Source organism: Saimiri boliviensis, chromosome 2 (assembly GCF_048565385.1).
Source record: "Saimiri boliviensis isolate mSaiBol1 chromosome 2, mSaiBol1.pri, whole genome shotgun sequence".
Classification (NCBI taxonomy): Eukaryota; Metazoa; Chordata; class Mammalia; order Primates; family Cebidae; genus Saimiri; species Saimiri boliviensis.
This window is the reverse complement of record NC_133450.1, coordinates 127,976,812-127,996,887: the sequence shown is the minus strand read 5'-3', so window position 1 is coordinate 127,996,887 and position 20,076 is coordinate 127,976,812. Positions and strand designations below refer to the sequence as shown.

The window sequence follows — 20,076 nt, the reverse complement described above, 5'->3', positions numbered from 1 at the left end:
AATTTCATTAATCATAGTAATGTCATTCTCTGTTAAGAAAATGAACAATTTCAATCTTGCTACTGGCCAAGAATTTGGACATTGTCTATAATTATACTGGCTATATTATCATTGGCCAAAGAGGTGACAGGTATGTGCCATTTATTGCTCTTTGGACATCATGTTTTCAATATATATGAAATGTTTCCTGCCTCACTACAGATTTTTATAGTTGGAAAATTATTAACATTATTTATCTTTTTATATATAATATATATTATATATAGGCTCTCACATTGAGCAACTATAAAAATATAATGAAAATAAGTAAACACAAAGATCAAAAACAAATTCTGTATCTCTGACATCTATATATAAGATCATTTCAAACATACAGAATGAGCTCAATTTCTTTTGTGCTGGACCTCAGAGTTCCAGACACATATTCATCGTATAAGGCTCATACGCCACCAGCGGTCATCATCGGTCTAGGACGGATCATCTCTGTCTCCACTCACTCTTTCTTGTCTGTTGACTGACTCGTTAACTTACTAAGTTCCTATGATTAAAAAAAAAAAAAACCCAAGAATAACCTGGATATTCCATCTCTGTATCCAGAATCATTCTAACACTGATATGTCTGTTTTATTAATTGCCCTCAGGTTTTCATCTATGCATTACCAATATAATACTTTATATAACTCTCATATCTGTCATAGGGATAACACTGGCCATCTTCATATTACACACTTTTGTTTTGAGATGGAGTCTCGCTCTGTTGCGCAGGCTGGAGGGCGGTGGTGCAATCTCAGCTCACTGCAACCTTCACCTCCCGGGTTCAAGTGATTCTCCTGCCTCAACCTCCCAAGTAGCTGGGACTACAGGCACCCACCACCATATCCAGCTGATTTTTGTATATTTAGTAGAAACACGGTTTCATCATGTTGGCCAGGCTGGTCTCAAACTCCTGACCTCAGGTGATTCACCCGCCGCAGCCTCCCAAAGTGCTGGGATTACAGGGGTGAGCCACCACACCTGGCCTATTAAAAACTATTTTATAATATATGACATAGTCTTCAACAAACCACCAAGACAAGAGCTTTGACCATTACTCACATGGGTCTGCACGCTCCTTCCTAAGCACAGTGCAAACAGAGGACCATGGGAGAATTCTTTTTTTTTTTTTTTTTTTTTTTTTTTTTGAGACGGAGTTTCTCTCTTGTTACCCAGGCTGGAGTGCAATGGCGTGATCTCGGCTCACCGCAACCTCCGCCTCCTGGGTTCAGGCAATTCTCCTGCCTCAGCCTCCTGAGTAGCTGCGATTACAGGCACACACTGCTATGCCCAGCTAATTTTTTGTATTTTTAGTAGAGACGGGGTTTCCCCATGACCAGGATGGTCTCGATCTCTTGACTTCGTGATCCACCCACCTCGGCCTCCCAAAGTGCTGGGATTACAGGCTTGAGCCACCGCACCTGGCCTTAAAGTCATCAATGTATCTCCTTTATTAATTATCTCCAGTTTTTCATATATCCATTAATTTATATAGTGCTTCATATCAATTTTGTCACTGGGCAACAGTTGGTCTTCTTTGATTATATTTCACTCTTTTCAATAACATAGCGAGTGAACACCCTTAAGCAAACCACCCACATGGAGACACCAACTTTGATTGATACTCACATTGGTCTCCACGCTTCTAATGCCCCGTGGCAACCACAGGGCTTGTGACCATGGAAGCATGCTTACATCAGCTTAAGTGTGTCCATTCTAGGATTACCAAGCAGAACACGTGGTAAAAAAATATTACGACCTTATCTGCACTTATCCCTCCTTTCCAAATTTCATTTCCTTATTAATTTTTCATTATAAACATGTATTTTTTCTCTCTGTCTCAACAGGAACCATGTCAAACTTGCAACCAACCCAGAAAATAAAACTTGATTGATACAGAAAGCCTCAATGCCTTATATATCAAAGAAGGTAATTTACATCAATCCCAACTGCATTACTGGGGTGCATTTGGCCCTCTTTGATTATATTTCATATGCCATTATATAATGAAAGCCCTTAGATAACTCACGCAAAGAGAGATATAAAATGTGATTGTTACCCACACTGGTCTCTGCACTCCTACTGCTGACGGCTTCCACCTTGAGGAATGCAAAGGAGAACCAATGATCAAAAGGTGGAGACGTTCTCTCCACTGATAACGGCTTTCCAGCTTTCATTTCTTTAGTCACACCGATACTTACTAATTGATGCTATTATTTGTCTCTTCTCCTAAAAATAGGACAGAATGGTACTTACCACTGATACCGAACAATAACATTGACCGTTACTTTGTTACTTCTCATTGTCTATACCCATCGTCCCCAACGTGTTTAGCACACAGGATGGGTTTTGCAGAAGACAATCTTCCTATGGACCAGGGCAGGAAGGGGTGGTTTGGGGATGAAACTGTTGTACCTTAGATTATCAGGCATTAGATTCTCATAAGAAGCATGTGACCTAGATCCCTGGCATGCACAGTTCACAACAGGTTCTGCTCCTTTGAGGATCTAATGTCACTACTGATCTGACAAGAGGCAGAACTCAGGTGGTAATGCTTGCTCGCCCACCGCTCCCCTCCTGCTGTGCGGCCTGGTTCCTAACCCGCCTTGAACAGGTACTGGTCCACGGCCCTGAGATTAGGGACCGCTGATCTATGATTCTGTGCCAAAGAGGTGACACCCTTGCCCCACTTATTTACTCATTGACCTTAGGACTTTCAAATCATATTAACAGTATTTCAGGCCTCACCTCTCATTTTCATTATTGGACAATGCTTCACCCTTTCGTGTTCATTGAATTGTATACACTTTGTCATTGATTGTTTTGGAACAATACAATCAAAATTCATATCCGTGAAAGTCCAAGAACAACACCTTAACATGCATTTAATCGTTCTACAGGACCGCATCCACCAGAAGTCACGGGCTAGGTCTCTCTCTAGGTACTAATCTCAGTTTCCAGCATCTATTCACTCATCATCTATGACTAATATGCCGCCAGCCATCACCACTGGTTTAGGATTTGACATTCTTTTCCTATATTTGTTGATTTATTAGTTTTTCAATAAATTATAGTAAATAAATTTACCTGAGTCACAAATTCCATAGAAGATTCTTAAGTATCCATAAAAACTGTCTACAGAGTAAATTTACTCAACAACTATATCCTTCATTAATTAATCTGTGTTGTACATATCCATTAGTGAACTTGTATTTCATATCAATTCCATAGTATGCCATAGTCAACTTCTTTGACTTAACACATTGTGTAAATAATACAGTAAATATTGTTTAACAAGCCACTCATACGAAGACAAGTGCTTTGACTCTGACATTGGTTTCTATGCTCCCGGCACATGGAGTTCATGGCCACAGCAGAATGCTTAAATCAGCTAGGAGCTTTCACTCTGAGAAAGATAAGCAATGCAAACAATAAACAGCTGAGATATTCTTTCCAATGATACATGCCTTCCCCATTTCCTTTGTTCAGTCATTTCGGTATTTATTATTTTATTTTCAGAAATCTGGAACAGAAATGCTATTTTTAATATCTGCCTACCAATCTTAATAAAACTAGTAAAATCCAAGAATTTGCTTCTATATAAGAGCAATGTTACAGAGGACATACTTAGTCCATTCTTGGTTCCGTTTTTCTTCAGGTATTCATACATTTCTTTGGTTATTTGTGCACTAATCAACGTATGAAGTTAGAATCAATAGCTATGAAACACAATCAGATCGTTGCTATTCCTCATATATGTATATAGGATCAATTACATCATAGGCAGTAAACTAGTTTTCATGTTAGACCTCAAAGTCCCAAACACAGGTGTTTATTGTCCATAATTTATACATCACCAAACTTCATCTTTGGTCCAGACTTGGGGCTCTTTTTCTTTATTCATATCTTCATTTATTGATAGATTAATTCATCAACTCACTAATAAGTGAATACCAAACAGTCAGAAAAATTCAAGAGCAAGATTCTTGAATATCTAATACCTGTCTATAAAATTATTTCCCATAGACACTATTTTTATTTTATTAATTTAATGCAGTGTTTCATGTACAGATCAACCAACATAATGTATTATATCAATTCCATTCTTAAGATATTAACTGATTATATGCCAAAATGTATAATACAGTGATACCTCTTAAAAAATACTCAAACCGAGAGAAGAATATTGACTCGTACTCACATTGGTCCCCATGCACCTACACGGGGCAACCATACACCTTAGGTGACTATGAGCGAATCCTTCCATCAGTGCCAGTGCATCCCTTTTAAGAAGTACAAAGCAAAGCAGCTGATTTTAAAAACTAAGGTTCTTTGTTGAACTTTGCTTTCCGTATTTTATTCCAAACCAGTCGTTTAGGGATTTATTAATTTTTTCCTAACATACATGTTCATTCTGAACAAAACTAGCAACTTCAAATGGACTGATCCAAGCAATACAATTGACTCTTATTTACCAGCATTTATATGATTACTAGTCAAAAGAAGGTAACAGCCATGGGTCCATTTCTTCCTTCCCCTCTTCCTTCCTTCCTTCCCTGCTTCCTTCCTTCCTTCCTTCTTTCCTTCCTCCCTGCCTCCGTCCCTGCCTCCCTTCCTTGCTTTCTTCCTTCTTTTTTTTTTTTTTTTTTGGGGGCGTTTTGTTCTCGTTGCCTAGGCTGGAGTGCAGTGGCACAGTCTCAGCTCACACAACCTCTGCCTCCCGGGTTCAAGCAATTTTCCTGCCTCAGCCTCCCAAATAGCTGGGATTACAGGTGTGCACCACCACACCTAGCTAATTTTTTGTATTTTTAATAGAGACAGGGTTTCTCCATGTTGGGAGCTAGTGTTTCATTTTATGTTGATAGTATATCTTGAATCATGACATGGTTGAAGTCCACCTCTCCATCTTCATATTTGTCAAATTATATATTTGTTTAATATTTGGATTATGGATCAATTAAAAATAATAATAATATATAAATCCATGAATCCAAAAATAAAAGGACTAGACCCTTACATATTCTTAACATCAATCTATCACTTCAAACACTGATGGTCATTTTCAAATGACCCTAGGAAATAGATTAGATTTTGTTTTCTGCAGACCTTCCAGTTTCAGACACATATTATTCATCACCCACGACTCCTAAACCATCAATCACTATTATTGATTCAGGTTTACATGTCTTTTTCCTCATATTATCCTATTTTTGCTTATTGATTAATTCTCAATTCATCAAACATAATAAAATAATTATCTGTGAATCACAAATTCTTAAAAAGGTTCTTATATCCCAAACATCTATCTATGGAATCACTTATGTCACTGAATATACCTGTTTCATTAATCATTCCCATTGTTACAAAAATGGATCAATCGACATAATGTTTCATGTCAAATCCATATTTGTATTGGGCCACAGTTGGCCTTCTTTAGTTATACTTAATACTTTTTAAAAACTTATTCAGTGAATATCCTAAACAAGCCACAAAAACCAAGGTAAGAACAGTGCCTGTAACTCACATCGGTCTCCATGCTCCAAACACGGGGGGCAGCCATGGAACTTGCAAACACGTAGGTCAGTGAAGGCACGTCCATTCTGAGAAATACAAAGTAGTTCAGACAAAATCAAAATTGAGAAATCCTCTCCACTGATCCTTGTAGTCTGAGGCGTATACTAATTTGGAGCAATATATGTGACACTTTAACTTAAGAAAAACAAACAACATCAACCTTTCCATTAGCCCAGAATGCGGGCTATTATGTACGTTGTCTGTATGATTTTTAACCAGGGGTAACAGCCTGAACCACTGGTTTTTAATGGAATTCCGCGTTTTCAGTGTATATACATGTGTGTTCTCTTGGCACCAAGCTGCCTTTCCGAAACCTGATGAGGCTTCGCCCTATCTACCTTTACATATTCATATCCACACACTGATCCTTTTATGGATCCATTTATTATGATAGAGTAAAAACTTATTTTTGAAGGGGCCAAATAAGATCCTTATATATCCTTAAATAATCTATAGGATTATTTCTAAGAGAGGCAATAACCTAAATTCTTCCCTTCTTGGACCTTAGAGTTCCAGACATATATTCATCATGCATGACTTATATGCCACCAGTGGACATCATTAATCCAGGCTTGGCTCTCATTTTCTTCATTTATATCATTGAATAATACATCAACAATCTAATATTACTAAAATAAATACCAAGAGTCACAAAAACCAGAGGGATTCTTGAGTATTTCTAACACATGCCTATAGAATAATTTCCTGTAGCAATACCATTCTTTCATCAACTGACCTCAAGGCTTCATACATAATAAGTACAGTTTTTACATTTGGATCATGGTTGGCAGTCACTGATTACACTTTGCACTTTCTCAATATCCTTAAGAAGAACACTGAAACTGAGACAGGAAGTTGGACTATTACATCGGTCTCCATGTCCCTAGCACGTGGAGGCAACCACTGACCTCACGACCACGGAACAGCAAAGTGAGCTTGGGTCTGTCCATTCTCAGGAGTACAGAGCAGATAATAAAAAGCATCGAGACCTAATCTCTGTTGATTCTGCCTTCCTGCATTGCATTTATTCAGTGATTTAGGTATTTATTAATTTTTCATACTGTAGATGTCTTTTTCTCTTAACAGAAGAAACAATCTCTGACCAAGAAAACAAAACTGACTCTTACTTGTTAGATTCTATATACTCCTTAGTCAGAGAGGAAACACTATGATGCATTTATCTGATAAGAGGAACCAGTGCCTCCCATTTTTAGTAATAATTTATGTCATCTCCTATATTCATAGCTGGACACTGAAACTTAAATCTCTACTTTTATTTTTATCTGTTTGTATTTGTTCAATGGTTCTATCATTCACCTATTAGTAATAATAAACCTAAATCTATGACCCTGAGATAAGAAAATTATCTTCGTATGTTTCTGACATTGTCTACAGGATCATTTTCAATAAAAGCAAAAACCTAGATTCTTTTCTTCTCATATTTATGGTCCATGACTTATATGCCACCAGTGGTCACCACTGATCCATGGTTGGGTTTCTCTTTCATCATTCGTTTCTAAATATTTATTGAATAAATCATTTCTTCATTGATAATAAAATGAATACATGATTTTGAAAACCCCAAGAACAAGATATCTGAAGAACCCTTACATTTGTCAATAGAATTATTTCCCACAGAGACTATATCTCTTTGATTAACCTCAACGTTGCGCATTGTCATTGAACCAGTTAACTTTTTATTATATTAATTTTTAATAATATAAGGAATATTATTAAACAACCTGAACCAAGACAAAAACCACTACTCACATTGGCGTAACATAGAGGCAACATAGCCTTCATCACGGCAAAATGATCAGCTCACTGCATCCATTCTGAAGAGTGCAAAGCAGAAAAGACTATTTTTTTTCTTTTTTTTTTTTTTTTTTTTTGGAGACAGCATCTCACTCTGTCACCAGGTGCCAGGCTGGAGTGCAGTGGCGTGACCTCGGCTCACTGCAACCTCCGCCTCCTGGGTTGAAGCAATTCTCCTGCCTCAGCCTCCTGAGTAGCTGGGATTACAGGCGCACACCACCAAGCCCATCTAATTTTTTTTGTATTTTTAGTAGAGACGGGGTTTCACCAGGTTGGCCAGGATGATCTCGATCTCTTGACCTCGTGATCCGCCCACCTCGGCCTCCCAAAGTGCTGGGATTACAGGCTTGAGCCACCGCGCCCGGCCGAGAAGATGATTTTTTAAAATGAACATTATTTCCATTGATCTGTATTCTTCACCATTTCTCTTAATACAACAAATGTGAAACTTGCAACTAACGCACAGCACTAACCGCTATTTATTGCTGTCCACATGATCCTTACTCAAAGATGTATTATACTTGGTCCATTAATTATCCATCCATTTCAATTATATTAGTATTATTTTTCTTTACTATACATTTCAACAATAAACAATACTTCACCCTCATCTATGTTCATTTATACATATGTCTATTTATTCTTCATTGCTATTTTAACAATATAGTATTTTTTAAACGCATAAACATAAAGAAAAAGAATAAGGTTCTTGTATTTCTCTGACATCTGTCTACAGGAGTCTTTCAGAGACAGGGAATAGGCTAGATACTGCTTGTGATGGACCTTGGCGTTCCAGAAATGTATTCATCGTACGGCTCATATGCCACCAATGGTCATCACCGATCCAGCCAGAGTTAGCCCTCTTTTTCTCCATTGATTTCTAAGCTGTTTCCTAATGATTCATTAATTCACTAACAATAATAACATATATATCTCTGGATCACCAAGTTTCAAGGACAAGATCCTTAAGTATCCCTAATATCTGTCTATATAATCATTTGCTTCAATTAGTATATTACTACTTCCTTTATTAATCATATTCATTGTTTAAAATCTCTATCAAAATACACAGTATTTCAGGTCAAGTCCATACACATCCCTGGGAGTGGCTGTCCTTTGATTATATTAATATATAATAGTTTTCAATATTACACTGAATATCCTAAACAAATAAACAAAAGCAAAAAATAATTTTACTGTTACTTACACTGCCTATGTGCACGTCTACAGAGGAGCAGACATATGGCTCCAGACCAAGGCCAGATGTTCTGCCAGCTCAGAAGTGTCCATCCTGGGAAGCGCAAAGGAGAGAATATAACAGGATTAAGATATTTTTCACAGATGCATTCATTAGACCCTTCTCTTAGTCATGCAGGTATCTGTTAATTGTGGTAATACTTATCAATTTTATTTTTTTAAATGAACAATCTCATACTTGTTCTAATGCAAAATAAGAAACCTGACTGTATTGCCAATGTCATCCTTAGTCAAAGAAGATGCTTAAATTACTTGTTTTTTTTTTAAATGGTATTCATATTTTCAATACGTTGTAATGATTTCTGCTGTCTCAACAATGTCTACATTGAGTAGACATGCTTCTACACTCCTCATCTTTTTTATATGTGTACACTGATTATCATGTCAGTGAATTTATTTTAAAGAAGAATCAAAATTCACAAAAAGAACCCAAGAAGATGGGCCTTTTGTATTTCCAAAATCTGTCTATAGGATCACTTCAAAAGCAATAGACTGTATTTCCTCCTCTACGGAACCTCAGAGATCTAGACACACATTATTCAGTATCCTTGACTTCTATGCCACGAGTTTTCATCATTGGTTCAGGCTTAGGACACTTTAGCTTAATCCTCATCTACATGTATTTATGCATTGTTTCATTAATATTAATTTTATAATCCATGTAAATATAATATCCAAAGAGTAAGAGCATTGAATATTCTAGAATTTTCTATATAGTCTGTCAGTTTTATACCTCTTTCATGAATTATCCTCAATGTGTCATAAATGAGTTAGTAAATACCATGTTTCAACCAACCTCATAGTTATCACTGGCTGAGGTTGGCCTTTTGGATGATTTTTCACACTTGATGATATAAATACCCTTTTAAAAGTCTCTTAAAGAAAGACATGAACTTTAGCGGTTATTCACACTGATGTCTAAGCTCCTAACCAACAGTGGCAACCACACATCTCTTGACCATGACTGCTCAGGTCAGCTCAAGTGTATCCATTCTGCTGAATACAAAGAGGCAATTAAAAAAAAAAATCAAACCTTATCTCCATTGATCCTTTCCACATTTCTATTATTCAGTTATTTTTATATTTATTAATTATTCAGAATGGAAATGTTCTTTCTCATAACAAAAGGAAAAATCTAAAATGAGACTGAACCAGAAAACGAAACGGACTCTTACTTACTAGAGTCTCTGTGAACCTTAGCCAAAGAGGTGATACTCATGATCTGTTTCTTTAAGGGGCATCAGCGTTTAAAATTTTTAGTGATAATATTTCTTACAGCATCACATATATTCATAATTGAACAATGATTCACCCTCTATGCTTGTTTAATTATTCTATCATTGATCTATCCATGATAAATCTAAATCTATTAATCCAAAGTAAGAATATGGGATTTGTACATTTCTGATATCTATCTAATTATGTTTTGTGTTGGACCTCAGAGTTTCAGACACATAGTATTCATCGTCCACGACTCAAACGCCACCAGTGGTCATCATTGGTCCATGTTTTGGTCCCTTTTCTTCATTTGTTTCTACATTTGTTTGAATAAATCATTAATTCATTAATAGTAACTAAATAAGCACATGATTTACAAAGCCCAAGACAAGATCCTTGAAAATTCCTAACATTAGTCTATGGAATCATTTCCCACATAGAGTATATGTCTTTCATTAATTGACCTCAATGTCATTAACAGTTAATCAAAATAATATTTTGTATCATATTTATAACTGGGTCATAGTTAGCTATTTAAATATGTTTTAACACTTTTTAACAGTATCACTAAGACCCTGAAACAAAAGGGCCAGAGAAAAAGATGAAGTTTTGACTGTAACTTACATTGGTCTCTCTCATATGGAGGATACTTAATCGTGATTAAGGAAGAATGCTTGAGTCAGCTCAGCACATCCATTCTGAAGAGTGCAAGGCAGAGATGATAAAAATATTGAGACATTCTCTCCATTGGTCCATACTTTCCATGGTTCATTTGCATAGTCATTTAGATATTTATTAATTTATGGTGATATGTATTAATTTTTCTCTTAATAAACAAATGTTAAAATTGCAACGATTTAGAGCAATAACTATTACTTATCACTGTCTATATGGTCTTTAGTGAAAGATGTAATACGCTGATCTACTTATTATCAGTTTCAATTTATATTAGTATTATTTGTTCTTATACATTTTAACATCAAACAGTAATGTATGTGTCATCTTTATTTATTTATACATGTTTATTGACTCTGCCACTGCTACTTTAATTAAAATATTTTTAAAAATTAATAAACATAAAGACAAGAAAAGGCCATATTGTTCTCCCAACCTCTGCCTATAGGACCATCTAAACAGAGAGGATAGACTAGATTCCTTTTGGTTCGGACCTCAGAGTTTCAGGCATGTATCATTCATCATGGGAGACACATATGCTGGCAGTTGTCACCATTGGTCCAGGAAGGACCACTTTCTCCTCATTCATTTCTATATTACGTACTGATTAACTCATTAATTCACCTAGAATATTGGTTCAGACCTAGGACTCTTTTTCTTCATTCTCATATACATGTGGTTACTGATCAATTTATTAATTCACTAAAATAATACAATAAATATCTATGAATCAAAAACTCAAGATCTTCAAGTATCCCTAACAACTATATGGACTCGCTTACTGCACTAAACATATAGCTCTTTTGTTGATCATTCTTGTTGTTGTAAATTAATCAGCATGATGTTTCATATCAATTCCACATTGGTCATTAGGCCATGGATAACTCTTTTTGAATATATTTAATTTTTTTTAAATATTACAGCGAACACCCTAAACAAACCACCCAAACCAAGACAAGAACTCTGACTACTCACAGAGGACTGAGGCTCATACACAGGCTCATACACATAGAGGCAACCATGGAGCTTGTGAACATGGCAGGATGCTTAAGCACGTTCTGGTGTGCCCACTCTGAGAAGCTCAAAACAGAGCAGATGAAAAGAAGACTAAGATGTTATCAACATTGTTGAGTACATCCAAATCTCAGTAAGTCAACTGTGTAGGTATATATTCATTTAATTTGGGGTAATACTTATGAATTTTTCTCTTAAAAAAATTAAGAATATCAAACTGCCATTGATCCATAATACCAACTTCATCTTTTCATCACCTTCATCAGGTGGATGGATGAAGAAAATATGGCACATATACACAATCGAGTACTATTCAGCCATAGAAAAGAATAAGATCCTGTCATTTGCAATTTCACTGATGGAACTGGAGATCATTCTGTTCAGTAAATAAGCCAGGCACAGAAAGACAAACATCTCACCTATTCGTAGGATATAAGATCAAAACAATTGAACTCTATGGACATACATGGTAGAACGCTGGTTATGAGAATCTAGGAAAGGTAGTCAGGGGCTGGGCAGGAGGTGGGCATGGTTCATAGGTGCAAAAAAATATAATTAGAACAAATAAGACCTAGTATTTGATAGGAACAGGATGACTACTGTGAATAATAACTTAATTGTATATTTGAAAATAACTGAGTATAACTGGATTGTTCAGAACACAAAGGATAAATTCTTAACGGGATGGAGATCCCATTCTCCATGATGTGCTCACTTGCCATTACATGTCTGTGTCAAACCATCTCATGTACCCCACAAATATATATGCCCACTCTGTACCTGTGAACATTCAAAATAAAAAAATAATTTAAAAGGAGTGGGCATGCTTCACACTCTTCATCTTTACTTACTTGTTTTTCCACAATGATCGTTACATTGATCAATTTATAATAATAAAATCCAACTTCATAAAAACGATCCAAGAAAATAGCTATTTTACATTCCTAGAATATGTAGATAAGATCACTTCAAACAGAAGCAATAGATGATATTTCACTTCATATTGGACCTCAGCATTCCAGACACATAGTTTCACTGCAATTGATTCACACGCTACCAGTCATCATTCTTTGACCTAGCTTGGGTCTTCTTTTTCTTTTTTCTCACCTACTTTTGTTAATTATGAGTTTATAATTCTCATATAATAATAAAATAAATATGTATTAGTGATTAAAACTAAAAAAAAGAACCCCACCCCTGTAATCCCAGCACGTTAGGAGGCTGAGGCGGGCAGATCACCTGAGGTCAGGAGTTCAAGACCAGCCTGGCCAACATGGTGAAACCCCATCTCTACTAAAAAATACAAAAATTAGCAGGGCATGGTGGTGGGCACCTGCAATCTCAGCTACTCGGGAGGCTGAAGCAGGAGAATTGCTTGAACCTGGGAGGTGGAGGTTGCAGTGAACCAAGATTGCGCAACTGCACTCCAACCTGGGCGATGAGCAAAACTCTATCTCAAAGAAAAAAACCTCAAAAGATGATCCTTCACATTATTCTAGAGATTCACATGCGTCAATGACTATACTTCTTTCATTAATTATTCTCATTGCTGCAAATATTGATTAATCAAAATAACATTTCATGTCAACTTCATATTTATCACTGGGGAATGGTTGGTCTTCTTTGTTTGTTTGTTTTGAGGGAGTTTCGCTCTTGTTGCCCAGGCTGGAGTGCAATGGCTTGATCTTGGCTCACTGCAAGCTCAGCTTCCCAGGTTCCAGTGATTCTCCTGCCTCAGCCTCCACAGTATCTGGGATTACAGACATGCACCACCATGCCCAGACAATTTTTTGCATTTTTAGTAGAGGTGGGATTTCACCATGTTACCATGTTGGGCAGGCTGGTCTCGAACTCCTGAGCTCAGGTGACCCATCCGCCTCAGCCTCCCAAGGTGCTGGGATTACAGGCATGAGCCACTGCACCTGGCTGGTTTTTCTTCTTATATTTAATACTTCTTTTAATATTACAGCAGATACTCTAAACAAACTACTCCAACCAAGATGACAACAATGGACCATTACTCCCATGGGTCTCCACACTCCTGTACAAGGAGTCAACCATAGAGATCACTGACCAAGGCTTAAATCAGCTGGAGTACGTCCATTCTAAGAAGTAGAAAACAGAGCAGATGGGAGCATGATTGAAATATTCTCTCCATGTATCCTTGCATCTAGAATTCATTATTCAGTCTTTTAGGCTTATCCAAATTTGCTTTCTAAATATTTCACATGCTCTTAAAAACAAACAACATCGAACTTCCACTAAGACAAAACAAGAATATTGACCATTGCTGATGTTTTCCATATCCTCATTAGCAAGAAGCAACACGTTGGAGCCATATATTACTTAACTGACTTTAGTGTTTTCCATACTATTAGTTCCTCTTGCCTCACTCATTTTTTCATAGCTGAACCATACTTCGCTCTCTTCACCTACACTTACTATAATTGTACATTAATTCTTTTTCATTAAAAGGGTTAATTGTATATATCTGAGGTGAATAACACGATCTCTTTATTGGACATGGATATTTTTATTGACTATTTATTATAATTAGAGTCCTAATTCGTGGGTTCTAATTATAATGATTCTAATTCTAATTATCCATGGATTTGGATTCTAATTATAACAGATGCCAAGCAAGATCCTTGTAAAATCTTACATCTGCCTATAAGGTCATTTTCACCAGTGCCAATAAACTGATTTTCTTTTTATGCTGGACCTCAGAGTTCCAGACACGTATTCATCATACACGACTCATACGCCACCAGCGGTCATCATCGATCCAGGCTTGGGCCTTGTTTTAGTTTCTTTGCTTATCTGGGTTTTCTTTCACTCTCCTATACCTTTGTTTACTAATTAACTCATCAATTATCTGATAATAAAATAAATCACCATGAAGCACCTAACCTAGAACACGAGTGGGCCTGAAAGAGTGCTGCATCTCTACGTAGAATCCCTTCATCGCTTTAATCAATCATCCTCAAAGATGATTAATCAATATGATGTTTCATATGAATTCCATATTTATCACTGGGCCATGGTTGGCTTTGTTTGATGATATTTCAAACTTTTCAAATAAAGAGTATATGTCCACAGAAACTCACATTGGTTTTCACGTGCCAAACATACAGAGGCAACTGTATATCTGTGACTACCAAAGAATCGTTACATCAGGTCCAGTGCCATCCTAAGGAGTACAAAGCAGAGCATAGATTAAAAGAAAATGAGGACTTTATCTTAATTGAATCCTGCTCCCTACATTTAATTTACTCATTCGCTTAGGTGTTTATTAACTTTTTGTAGTTCATGTATTTTCTAGACAAAACATACAACCTTAACTTGGTTTGAACCAGAGTAATAAAGTTGACTCTTATTTATCAGTGTCTATATGATAATTAAAGGTAACACTTTGATCTACTTATTTCTTAATGAGAATAATTTTTTCCCACAGTTATTAATAATATTTCTTGGCTGACCACATATATTGATAATTGAACAAAGCTTCACCATCTATAGTATAATAAATCATACTTATTGATTTATATATTAATTTAATGCTTCCATGATTGATTTACTTATAAGAATACTATCAAATACATATTAGGAATAGACAAAGATTTTGCTCTTTTATTTTGGATTTCCATCAGAGTAATTAACTAAATTTTTTAGTGTTGGACCTCAGATGCCCATACACAAAACATTATTCACCCTCACTGACTATGCATACCCCGACGGTCATTATCCAGGCTTGGGCCTCATATCTCATTCATCTCTACATTTCTTTACCAGTTAATTTATCAGTGAACTAATAATATTAAAGTAAATATCTACATATCTAAAACACTTGTTAAAAAAATCCCAAAACCCTTGAGAACGAGATGCTTAAGTGCCCCTGCTTTTTTATTATTATTCATCATCCACAGTGATATTAATTAATCAACAGTTTTCATGTCCACCACACATCTACCATTCAGTCACAGGTGGCTTTCTTTGGTTATTTTAAAATGTTATAGTGAATCTTTAAACACCTACCTTAAACAAATACAAAAATATGACAAGAAGATTGACTGTTACCTCCGTTAGTGTCCAGGCTCCCACCCGGAGGCAACCACAGAGAGCAATCACAGCAGAAGGCGTGGGTCTGCCCATTCTGACAAGTACAAAGCAGGGCAGATAAAGAAAATAAAAATGGAGACACAGTTTTCCTTGATCTATGCATGTCACCTTTCATTTAGCCAGTCATTTAGGTATTTAGAATTTTGAGTTAACATTTATTAGTTACTTTTAGAAAACTAACAACATTGATCTTGCCACTGACACAAATCAAGAACGCTGCTTTGTATATTGACTGTTATTTCATGATAGACCCCATTGTTTTCAATATATATGAATAGTTCTTTTATCTATTCATACAATTTTTGTAATTGGATAGTACTTCACTCATTCATATTTATTTATGTTTGTTTATAATAATAAAACCAAAATCTATGAACATCAGGCCAAGACCATGATTTTTTTTAATCCCTATCATCTGTCCACAGCATCACTCCCAATAATGGCAATGAGCTAGGTTTCTTATTGCCAGACCTCAGACTTCCAGACACGTATTATTCATCATCCATGACTCATACGCCACCAGTTGTCATCATTGGTCCGGGTTTGGGACTCTCTCTCTTCATTCTTATCTGCTTTTGTTATGGACCAATTCATTAGTTCCCTGACAATAATAAAACAAATACTCTTGAATCACGAACTCAAGGCCAAGATGCTTAAATACCCTACATCTGTCTTACTAACTAATTCGCCACATCCATGCGGTTTCACTGATCATTCTCAACGTTTCATGTATGGCTTAGTCAATATAAGATTGCAGTGCATAATAGTTCAGTGTATATCATCTTGCCACAGATGGCTTTCAGTGATGACATTTCACACTTTTTAAATATGGAGTGAATACCCTTAAAAATAGCATATTCAACCAAGATGAGACTTTAACCATTATTACTCACATTGGTTTCAGTGGGCCAAATACACAGGGCAAGCGTAATCATTTCAAATGCACCCATTCTGATGAGTACAAAGCAAAAAAGGTGATTTTTAATATAGAGACATTATCTGCATTGATTTCACTTTCCACATTTTATTTATTTACTCGATCATTTAGGTATTGATTAATATGCATAATTAGATAATATTTTACTTCTATTGATTTACTTGTACTTGTTTATTGATTATTCCAATGATCTATAGTAATAGTACTTATTATTTGTACTGACTACATAATTGTTAGTCAAAGAAGTTACATTTTTAAACCATGTCTTGCTTAATCTATTATCTTCTAATATACATTAATAGGTTTTATTGCCTCATAACATATTTTAATAATTGGATGATGCTTCACCTAGCTATATTTATTTATATTTGCTTGTTGATTATTTTTATAATTTTAATATACCCAGTTATAGCAATAGAATCAAAATCTGTGAACACAAAGTTCAAGACTATGATCCTTACATATACGTACCATCTGTCTACAGAATCATGTCCAATAGAACCAGTGGACTAGATTATTCCTGTGTGGGACCACCGAGTTTCAAACACATAATATAATAATTAAATAATATTACAAAAACTTAAGAACAAAAAATACTTTATAGCTATCTACAGGATCACCTGTCACAGTGATTTCATCATTAATCATTTTTAATTTTGTAAATATTAGATAATCAACATGTTTCATGGCAATGCCAGATTTATCACTGGACCACGGTTAACCTTTTGGATTATCTGTAATGCTTTTAGTAAAACAATGAATACCCTTTAAAAACCTTCGAACCAAGGTTAGTTACCTGCGTTAGTGTCCAGGCTCACACTGGTCTCCAAGCTTCTAACACACAGAGGCAACCAGACACCTGGTGACCATGGAACACTGCTTAAGTCAACTTGGAAGCATTCGTTCTGAGAGTACAAAGCAAAAAAGATGAAAAGATTGAAATGTTCTGTCCACACACTTCTCCTTTCATTTTATTAGTCATGTGAGTATGTGTGAAACTATTTTTTCTTGAGAAAACAAACAACAGTGAACATGGCCCTGACCAAATGATCTGCCATAAGCTCTTATTTTTACTGAATATGCCATCCTCCAGCAAGGGAGTAATACCTTTGAGTCATTTATTTCTTAATAGAAAGAAGACCTTAGTGTTTTTAATATATATGAATAGTATTTCTTATTTCACTATATATTTCCGTAATCGGACAATGCCTCACTCTTTTTCTCTTTATGCAGTTACATATTTATTGATTCATTGAACCAATTATAAAAATAGAGGGAAAATGCATGAACACAAAGACCAAAAACAACATCTTTGAATATTCCTAAAGTCTATCCTTTGGATCAGAAGGTAAACACTAGGTTTTTATCGTATTGGACCTCAGACTTCCAGACCTGTATTCATCGTCCATGACTCATACGCCACCAGTCATCATCATTGGTCCAAGACTGACTCTATCTGTCTTCATTCATGTGTACATCGTTTATTGCTCAATCAATTCATTAATAGTGCTGTAATAATAAAATACATAGCTATGAACAGGGAAATCTTAAGAATAGATTTACACTTAAGTAGTGAATAATAAAAATGCTTGACTTTATTTGATTATATTTTAGACTTCTTAAGAATACAGAGAATACCCTTAAAACAAAACAAGAATTTTGACTACTACTCACAAGAGTCTTCCTGTGACACACAGAGGTAACCGTAGAGTTCATGGTCATGGCACAGTGCTGAAATCAGATGGGGCTGTTCATTCTGAGGAGTACAAAGCAGACCAGTCAATAACATTGACTATTCCTTATATGCAGTGTCTTAAGACCCTGAAACAAAGAAGTAACATGCTTGATCCACATATTTCTTGAGACTTTAGTGTCTTCCATTTCTATTAGTAGTGTTTCTTGCCTACTCACATTTATTCACAGTTGAACAATGCTTCAATCTTCTTTTCTACTTGTTTACATAATAAAATCAAAATTTACTAACAAAATCCTTGATATTAGACTTAAGAACTTAACACAATTACTAACAGCAGCATGTGTCCTCCATACTCACATAGGTAGCCATCAAAACCGTCATCAGTGGATAACGATTGGATCAGCCATCATGCCTCCATTCAGGGAAGTACAAAGCAAATGTTAGAAAAAATAAAACCCCTGTGATTTTTCTTTCTGTTTACGGGTGTCATGTGTTACTGGATTAACTGAAATTTTTGATCAGTAACAGAGTTTTATCACTCGCTTATGACTATCTTAGGATAGCTCCAAGTTAAGCTTTAATAGACTAATAGTAAGATAAACTTCATTCCTAAATACAAGAAAAAGAGCTATGTCTCTAGTAAATAGTTGTCTCTATGACCCTCTTGCATAGATAATAATTTAAGTTTACTTTAAAATGACCATACCTGCTTCATATTAATCCCACACTCTTAACTGGTCAAGGCTTCATCATCTTTCATTGACCTTGTCCATATTTTAAGGATGTGACAATAAACAACTATGAACGTAGCATTTTACTCCACACTGACAGTGTCCTCCATCTTGGAATGTGACTAAGCTGCCTTTATAGAGGGAGCTTAAAATCAACTGCGACTCAAAGAAAATTGCATCATTAATTTTTACATTAATTAACTGAATAACTATTAAAAATGAAAAAGATGGTCCTGCTTTTTTCTCCTTCACTGACCATAGATGTGCTGAATCATTCACACATAAACATCATTCATTTAACTGTATATGTAGCCATTTATTCCTCTCCAGTAAGAGTTAACTCTCATGATAACCATTAAAGCAAAAGCAATCACTTTGTTACTTACATAGGTTTCTACACTCATTCATTACTCAAACAGACAACAACCATGATCTTCTCGCTGGAGAATAATGGAATCATTGCACATTCATTCTGTGGAGTACAAAGTGAATATAAAAATAGGTAGATGAGAGAGAGAGAGAGAGAGAGAGAAATGAATCAGCCCAGATTTAGATTTTTAAAAATTCAGTTCAAGTCATCAATTATTGATTAGGAATAAACCCTGGTACTCATCATATATTTGAAAGATGAATGACATATCCATTGATTCACTGATTCATTGACTCACGTATTAAATTTAGCTACTACCAGTAACACCAGACAAAAGAGTAAGAACTGTGACTATTAAACTTGTCTGTCTGTGTATCTGCCTTCAACCCAACCAGGAAAGAGTTAAATCTCCTTTCTGCATGAATCTGGCCAGCAAGAATTAAATTCATCCAAATCCTAGATTCAAGTACATTCTCATCAACTGCGCATTGTGCACGCATGCATACATACATACGAAATTAAATAGTTACACATGGAGTCATTTGTCTATTCCATGTTTTAAGGAAACTGCACCAACAGGACTGAAAGGGAAATGCTACGCAAATGTAAAAATATATTCACCGTTCCAAAAATGCAA

At 35.7% G+C, this 20,076-nt stretch overlaps 1 protein-coding gene, 12 non-coding genes and 2 pseudogenes across 62 annotated transcripts in view; all 15 read right to left on the bottom strand.

Moving 5' to 3' along the window:
- LOC104653481 (uncharacterized) overlaps positions 1–20,076 on the bottom strand; it is a 190,802-nt gene that overhangs the window by 105,658 nt on the left and 65,068 nt on the right. For 41 of the 50 annotated variants that reach the window (XM_074394266.1, XM_074394263.1, XM_074394261.1 and 38 more), the window contains 8 exons: positions 18,317–19,541; positions 17,439–17,547; positions 16,599–16,656; positions 15,664–15,739; positions 11,548–14,776; positions 8,630–10,595; positions 7,378–7,442; positions 375–5,633 (listed from right to left, as the gene is read on the bottom strand). The gene's annotated coding sequence lies outside the window, so the exon portion shown is untranslated. Of the gene's footprint in view, positions 1–374; positions 5,634–7,377; positions 7,443–8,629; positions 10,596–11,547; positions 14,777–15,663; positions 15,740–16,598; positions 16,657–17,438; positions 17,548–18,034; positions 18,152–18,316; positions 19,542–20,076 lie in introns of all 50 variants that reach the window. The other 9 variants (XM_074394288.1, XM_074394285.1, XM_074394302.1 and 6 more) reach the window with 9 other exon arrangements.
- On the bottom strand, positions 399–470 carry LOC120361375 (small nucleolar RNA SNORD113/SNORD114 family). Its single transcript, XR_005577580.2, has one exon. It is a non-coding gene; the product is annotated as a small nucleolar RNA SNORD113/SNORD114 family (small nucleolar RNA).
- LOC120361397 (small nucleolar RNA SNORD113/SNORD114 family) lies at positions 2,977–3,050 on the bottom strand. The gene has a single exon (XR_005577598.1). It is a non-coding gene; the product is annotated as a small nucleolar RNA SNORD113/SNORD114 family (small nucleolar RNA).
- LOC120361394 (small nucleolar RNA SNORD113/SNORD114 family) lies at positions 3,837–3,910 on the bottom strand. Its single transcript, XR_005577595.1, has one exon. It is a non-coding gene; the product is annotated as a small nucleolar RNA SNORD113/SNORD114 family (small nucleolar RNA).
- LOC120361403 (small nucleolar RNA SNORD113/SNORD114 family) lies at positions 5,134–5,208 on the bottom strand. Its single transcript, XR_005577603.1, has one exon. It is a non-coding gene; the product is annotated as a small nucleolar RNA SNORD113/SNORD114 family (small nucleolar RNA).
- On the bottom strand, positions 6,105–6,176 carry LOC120361459 (small nucleolar RNA SNORD113/SNORD114 family). Its single transcript, XR_005577649.1, has one exon. It is a non-coding gene; the product is annotated as a small nucleolar RNA SNORD113/SNORD114 family (small nucleolar RNA).
- Positions 7,028–7,094, bottom strand: LOC120361401 (small nucleolar RNA SNORD113/SNORD114 family; annotated as a pseudogene).
- LOC120361382 (small nucleolar RNA SNORD113/SNORD114 family) lies at positions 8,200–8,269 on the bottom strand (annotated as a pseudogene).
- On the bottom strand, positions 9,189–9,263 carry LOC120361384 (small nucleolar RNA SNORD113/SNORD114 family). Its single transcript, XR_005577587.1, has one exon. It is a non-coding gene; the product is annotated as a small nucleolar RNA SNORD113/SNORD114 family (small nucleolar RNA).
- Positions 10,111–10,185, bottom strand: LOC120361443 (small nucleolar RNA SNORD113/SNORD114 family). Its single transcript, XR_005577635.1, has one exon. It is a non-coding gene; the product is annotated as a small nucleolar RNA SNORD113/SNORD114 family (small nucleolar RNA).
- LOC120361378 (small nucleolar RNA SNORD113/SNORD114 family) lies at positions 11,061–11,135 on the bottom strand. Its single transcript, XR_005577583.1, has one exon. It is a non-coding gene; the product is annotated as a small nucleolar RNA SNORD113/SNORD114 family (small nucleolar RNA).
- Positions 12,590–12,664, bottom strand: LOC120361400 (small nucleolar RNA SNORD113/SNORD114 family). The gene has a single exon (XR_005577601.2). It is a non-coding gene; the product is annotated as a small nucleolar RNA SNORD113/SNORD114 family (small nucleolar RNA).
- Positions 14,303–14,374, bottom strand: LOC120361448 (small nucleolar RNA SNORD113/SNORD114 family). Its single transcript, XR_005577639.1, has one exon. It is a non-coding gene; the product is annotated as a small nucleolar RNA SNORD113/SNORD114 family (small nucleolar RNA).
- On the bottom strand, positions 16,171–16,245 carry LOC120361447 (small nucleolar RNA SNORD113/SNORD114 family). Its single transcript, XR_005577638.1, has one exon. It is a non-coding gene; the product is annotated as a small nucleolar RNA SNORD113/SNORD114 family (small nucleolar RNA).
- Positions 18,014–18,085, bottom strand: LOC120361446 (small nucleolar RNA SNORD113/SNORD114 family). Its single transcript, XR_005577637.1, has one exon. It is a non-coding gene; the product is annotated as a small nucleolar RNA SNORD113/SNORD114 family (small nucleolar RNA).